Source organism: Triticum urartu, chromosome 7A (assembly GCF_056163025.1).
Source record: "Triticum urartu cultivar PI428250 chromosome 7A, HENAU_Tu73, whole genome shotgun sequence".
Classification (NCBI taxonomy): Eukaryota; Viridiplantae; Streptophyta; class Magnoliopsida; order Poales; family Poaceae; genus Triticum; species Triticum urartu.
The window spans coordinates 735032971-735039933 of NC_141879.1; the positions used below are offsets into that span (position 1 = coordinate 735032971).

Here is a 6963-nt window from a genome sequence, read left to right on the forward strand (position 1 = left end):
TAGCTATTTTAGCTTGCAGAAATACAACTGAACTTCAAAAATTATTAGCTAAATGGAGTAAGCAATCCCTAAATGATAGAATGAAACCTGACCCTGCTTTTTCTACTTCACCTATCTTTGTTACTGATAAGGATTATGAATTCTCTGTTGATCCTGATATAATTACTTTGGTTGAATCTGATCCTTTTCATGGTTATGAATCTGAAACTGTTGTGGCACATCTTACTAAACTGAATGATATAGCTACCCTGTTCACTAAAGATGAGAGAACTCGCTACTTTTATATCCTTAAAATATTTCCGTTCTCATTAAAGGGTGATGCTAAGATATGGTTTAATTATATTGATCCTGGTTGTGTGCGTAGTCCTCAGGATATGATTTATTACTTCTCTGCTAAATATTTCCCTGCTCATAAGAAACAAGCTGCTTTAAGGGATATATATAATTTTGTGCAAATTGAAGAAGAGAGTCTCCCACAAGCTTGGGGGAGGATTCTCCAATTACTTAATGCTTTTCCTGACCATCCTCTTAAGAAAAATGAAATACTTGATATCTTTTATAATGGACTAACCGATGCCTCCAGAGATTACCTGGATAGTTGTGTTGGTTCTGTTTTCAGGAAAAGAACACCGGATGAAGCTGAAATTCTATTGAATAATATGTTGACAAATGAAAATAATTGGACACCTCCGGATCCGATTCCTAAACCAACTAAGAAAAAGAGGGGTATTCTATTTCTCAGTCCCGAAGATATGCAAGAGGCAAATAAATCTATGAAAGAAAAGGGTATTAAAGCTGAAGATATTAAGAATTTACCTCCTATTGAAGAAATACATGGTCTTAATTTGCCACATGTTGAAGAAACATATAATCTTAATCCTTTACCCACTACTAGGAAAAGGCCTACTAATGGCGCATTGGTTTTGCCTACTAATGACGCATTACCAGTGCGCCATTAGTAGCACGCCACTAGTATATCTTACTAATGGCGCACCACGGGTGCGCCATTAGTATCTGGTATACTAATGGCGCACCAACTAGTGCGCCATTAGTATGTAACAGCATGCGCCATTTGTGTGCCTCCCGGGGGGCCATACGTAAGCATGGCCTTGTCATGCTAATGGCGCATTCCCTGTTGATGCGCCATTAGTATCCTTTGGCATACTAATGGCGCACCTGGTGATGATGCGCCATTAGTATGAATATTTGGTTTTTTTCCTTTTCTGATTTTTGCGCAGGTTATAAAATATATTATTAGACAGAATATAAAATATATTATTAGACAGAATATAGACAGCAACATCACACTACACCACCGTAGAGCTTACGTGACACATTTTTGTGGGCAAAGGTCCAATGATCTTCACAGAATAACTGTCAGCATAGGTTTTAAGCTTTGTCTTCGAATCATGTGTCGGCGAAGGTACATCATCGTGGACACACTAAGAGTCGGCAATCTCGTAGCATCAATGTATCTGTAAGTAATTGGTTAATAACATGCTATGTGTCGGCATATATGTGGACCTTGACAGTTTTTCGGTCGGCATAGATGGGTACTTAGCGACTTAAAATGTGTCGGTGTACATAGGGTGTATGGACACGGTTTAAGTGTGGACGTAGGTGGACACGTGTTAATAGACTGATGGTTGGGAACTTGTGGCGCCCGATTTCGGCGCGAGGGGGAAATTTCCGGGTGTTCGTGCAAAATATCCTCCACCCCGTGCAAAATATCCCCAACTCCGACCCTAACCCGTGCCTGCCGCCGCCGCCGCCCTCGTGCTCGATCCACAGTCCTGCCGCGGCCTCGCGTCCACCCCCGTCGTCAAGCCGTCGTCTCGGCACTCCCCCGCCCCCGAGCTCCACCCCGACATCCACCCGTCCTTGTACCCCCCCCCCCCCCCCCCCCCCCCCCCCCCCGAGCTCCATTCCGAGATCGAGCCGCCGTCCTCTCCAGATCTAACTGCCGTCCTTGCCCCCTCCCCTGGCACCCTGCCGTCTTCCTCCCCAATCCCCGTCCCTGCTACCACAGGCCATCTCCGGGCTCCCTTTGCTGCCGCACCTGCTGTTGCCGGGGCTCCATCTCCGGGCTCCCGTTGCAGCCGGATCTGCTGCTGCTAGGTCTCCATCTCAAATCGAGGACATTCACCCCATTCCATTCCCCACTTCCCTGCCGCCGCCCTCGTGCTCCATGCCCCCATCCCTGCCGTCGCTCCACCACCTACGTCCCAGCCGCCCTGCCGTCGGCGTCCTCGCGCTCCAGCGTCACCCTCGTCCTTGCCGCCACCGTTCTCATGCTTCCCTGCCGACGCCAGGGTCACAGCCATAACTCGACCCCGAGCTCCGTCTGTCCGCCACCCCCAACCCCATCCCCCTCCTGCCTTCCTCCGAGTTACAACAACGACTGCACCCCCCCCCCCCCCCCCCCCCCCCCCACACACACACACACACACACACACAATGGTGGGATCCCCAATTTGGTTTCTTTGCTGTTGTTCTTTCAGCCGTGAGTACCACCATGTGTCAGTAGATCGACTTGCTAGTTTGCTGCAACTTGAGAGTTGTACCGTTGGTAGCTGCGACATGTTGATCTGAAGCAAGACCTGGTTCCTGCTCACTTAATCTGTCCCTTTTTGTTTGATAATATGGCATAGTATTACGAAGATTACTAGTTGGATCCGTATACCACTGAGCAGTAAAAAGATCATACCTTGCTTTGTTTTATTTTTTAATTCGTTGCTCAGATCGATGGTTAGATGGACATGGTGCTTTAGCTCCTTAATTCTAAGATTCCAAGTTTCTGAATTCTAGGTCTGCACCGGCATCATGAGTTAATCAGATGCGTGTCACCAGCTATAGTGATGATATGGCCATCATTTTCCTGTAGAGAGAGCAGCTGATATTCATAGTTTAATTACTTTTTCCTCCAACTAATGTGTTGTCTTATTTTCTCAGTTTGGCTGGTACAGTGATACCCATCTAATTGTAGTCGAGGGGATATGTGATAACTTGAAACTGAGCACAGAACGTTCTTTCTTGGTTTGCATTTGGTGTAACCCCCCTTGATTGTTCTTTTTCCTTTGTCTTATGATCCTCTGATTTTCAATCCAGTCATATATTGATGATGGATTGACCATTATTTATCAGAAGTTTTCTACACATTGCTGCTGGATAGAGCATCTATTGCTACTACAATTGGTGATATCTACACAGATCTATACATAAAAGATAATAGGAAGTAAGCTTCTATAGTGTGGCGTAGAGGTATTGGCCATACACCATGAATGATAGAGGCTGTGCAGCTGATATTCATAGTTTAATTACTTTTTCCTCCAAAGAGATACATATTTTTAGCTGTAATGTGTTACCTTGCTGACAGTACATCGATATATTCTCCAATTTGGTTCAACTATGCCTATACTCTTTAGTTTTATGTTGATGTTTACTCTTTCTTCTGGTCTGGAGTCTTGTATTTTTTTCTGAGGTGTGTACTTCACTTTTATGTTGTATACACAAGTATTTTCAGATAAATAAAAGCAAGAACATTAGAGAGCATGCAGGGCCCTGAATTTGGAGAATCTAGGCCTATATCTGTACAATATTGTTGAGGTAATTTTGAATTTCTGAAGCTTGGTCTGGGCTTATGGTGCTTAGTTTTTCAGTGGGTTTTGCCGAGCAACTGAAATTTCCAACTGCTTCTATTAGCATTATTGCACCTGATCATGGCTGATTCTGCACTATTCCCCTTCCTTGATCTATTCGTGACACATCTAAACTCATTCGTGGATCCTTACTCTAGTACGGGGACCCTGAGTTCCTTGGAGCCACACACGTTGCCACATGTTAATTATCTTATCGATTGGCGTTAGTAGGAGGTATCGAATATAGATGGACTATCTTCGTTATTGAATTGGCGTTAGTAGGAGGTATTGAAAGTAGATGGGCTATCTTAGTTTTTGAATGCTAGGTTGTCGGGCACTCGGGATGATGATGTATGGCCAAGGGTAGGCAAGCTCCCAAACTTGCACGAGTATCCTACTTTTTTTTGAGAGTACCCTCACTAGAACTTCTCAAAACTGTCTACTGTATTAGTCTTGACATGTGTATCCGTGCTACTCGATCCTTGCAGAAAAATAGAGAAGAAGAGGGGTTCTTGTAAGAATCTTGTACTAACTTACGGTTCTGATCCTTGCAGAAAATGCGGCAGTAAGGACGAGCCAACATAGAGGATCTCTGCAATGAAAGGTCATGGAGCACCCATATTTTCAATGATGTAGACTAAGGCGCTGTGTTGGAGCTGTCTTCCTGACTAGCAAGAAGTGGATATCGCAGTTTGTGTTTGTCCTGAAGCATATTTTGTGCTTCCAGGGCAGGCATTTTTTGCCTCTGTTTTTCTAGCTGCCATTTAGTTTGCGCCAATAACCTAATATTGCGATGGATAATGTCTATGGAGTTACTTATAATAATTATGGAGTGCCACTTATTTTTTGTAGCTGGCATGTAGCCCATTAAATTCCAGCCTAGTTCGTAGTAGGTTTGAGTAGATATGTAACTCACTGTAGAAAGGTATTCACGCTAAGATGCCTGTTTAGAATGGAAAAGATGGCTAGTTTGTTGCAGGTTTGAGCTGATTTATAACTAATTATAGCCTATTATCCCACTTAGGGCTGTAAGCTGTAGGAGGACGAGGACTTCAATCTTAATAATGGCAATCTGGTTCAAGAATAAGACAGTACTTCAATCTTAATAATGGTGGTACATGGTGGTTTTATGAGATGTTCGTGTTCATTCTGGTGATGGCCTAATATTACTTGAACATCATTTGTGAGCCATGTTTGGCTGGAGCTTCATGTGTAGACATTTTTTGGACTTCCTTTTTTGCAATAAAGATTGTGTGCTATGATTTCATTATAGTTCTATTATACTTAACCTCTATAATGTTTCATTTGAATGTAGAATACAAGGATTTCATCAATTGTCTATTAGAAGACCTATTAAAAAGTAACGATTATTTTTATAAATCAAGGATGAAAAGAAGGCAACTGATGTGCAAGGACATGCAGGTACTACAACATATTGCATAAAATAAGTTTTTTGTTTTTGTCTCGGAAATATGCACACTGCAGTTTTAAAATTGAAAATATAAAAATCACATGATGTTATTTGATGCCCACATACATTCCTTAGGAATTAGCATAGATCAATATGTATACAAAACTAACTGAAGATCACATGGCATATACAGAACATCACCATACTATAGTTTTTTTGTCTGAAGCTGTACATTTTGGTTCTACTTCATCAGATAACATACAACCACAATTATTTTTGATAATTATTTTCAAACTATGAAATGTGCAAAATTGTTGGGGGTACACCCATGCATTTTCTCATATCTACACGTGAGTAGCACATCACATGTTGGCAGTCACATTCAGTTTGAACGTATGAGAATTTGACCCAAAGCCTCAGGATACCTATGACAATTTTCCTCGATATTGGTAATATTTCTTATGAATCCACTTTGGCGTAAAACATTTGATACGTGTCTATGTCTTAATTAGGTGTTAGTACGAAATGATATTTGCACTTTTGTCAGATACTAAGTGAGCATAGTTTCATTATTCGCTTATCATTAAGATCGTGTGGAATATTTTCAGGTACTCAGCCACCTAGTGCGCATGGATGTGATGACTTCGTAGTCTTATGTAGCATTTGGTCGTTTGTAGTATTTCGGACAAGCCAACTTGTAATCATGAATCTTATGTGCGTTCTGGACCATTTGGTGCTTCAAGTGTTGTGGAGTAGAAATCTTGTGGCCATGGATTTGACTTTTAAGTTTTTTGGACCATTTCGTGTTTCAATTCTTTTAGAATAACAAATAGTGGTCCTTTTATGTGACTTGTGTTTCTCGATGGTGGTCAAGATGGCCAAACTTTGCTTTGTCAATGTTGTCTTGTTTTTTAACTTGTGATCAATATATATGTATGTTTGTGAACATATTATCAATGTTTGCGAACATTGGAGCATTGTGTAATATTTGAACATGAGCAGTATCCAATTGTTGTTTTGGCTGTACACCATCTTACCAGCAATTTATTTGTTGGGAAAAACATTCCAACTGAGAAAGTGTTGCCCAAGGTACACCCCAAGCCATGCAGAGTAAGTGTCGGCAATGGTGAAGACCTTTCTAGACAATTCAAGTGTCGGCAATGGTGAAGACCTTGCTAGACAGGTTGAGTGTCGGCATAGGTAGGGTGTGCCCGGACAGTCCATCTGTCGGCGTATGTAGGGTGTGCACGGATAGTCCATCTGTCGGCGTATGTAGGGTGTACACTGACAGATTTTTTGTCAGCATAGGTAGGGTGTATGCTGACTAAAAAAGTGTCGGCAAGTCAACTTCTGTCGGCAATACCTTTGCCCACAGCAAGTCCTCCGACTCTTTTATCTTCTGTCAGCATATGTGTTAGCTACAAGTTATGTGTCGGCAAAGGTACCATATGCCAACAGATATATGTGTTGCCAAAACTTGACCGTGGTGTAGTGATCAGATTCATCAAATACAATAGAAGATTAGCCTCCGAATACAATTCATCATATTAGTCTCCGAATAAAACATTACAAGTCTCAAGACCGCGAGTATCGAGTTTGTCTTCACATTACAAGTCGATATCGATCATCTAAACTACCATCACATAGAAGAGAGTTGTGGTCATCATGATGAGCATCATCGCGATCAAACTGGTCTTCATCCGGTTCCTCCAACGCTCCCTCCTCTCTCCCGCTAGATAGCGGGCGTATCTAGATTCGGCCTCCGCCCTAGTGGTGTACCCTTTGTAACTATTACCGCTGAAACGGTGAACCTGTCTCCGACACTCCTCCCAGTCGTCGTAGACTCTGGGAACCTTACCCTTGTACACGACATACGACGGCATCTCTATGCACAAGCCAAACAACAGACAATAC

General features: G+C 42.4%; 1 long non-coding RNA gene across 3 annotated transcripts; it reads left to right on the top strand.

Moving 5' to 3' along the window:
• The first annotated feature begins 2409 nt into the window (after nucleotides 1–2409).
• LOC147962452 (uncharacterized) lies at nucleotides 2410–5997 on the top strand. Of its 3 annotated transcripts, XR_015611243.1 has the most exons (4): nucleotides 2410–3606; nucleotides 4193–4242; nucleotides 4954–5060; nucleotides 5658–5997. It is a non-coding gene; the product is annotated as an uncharacterized LOC147962452 (long non-coding RNA). The 3 variants fall into 3 exon arrangements; XR_015611242.1 differs by having other exon boundaries at nucleotides 4193–5060; XR_015611241.1 differs by having other exon boundaries at nucleotides 2410–5060.
• The last annotated feature ends 966 nt before the right edge of the window (nucleotides 5998–6963 follow it).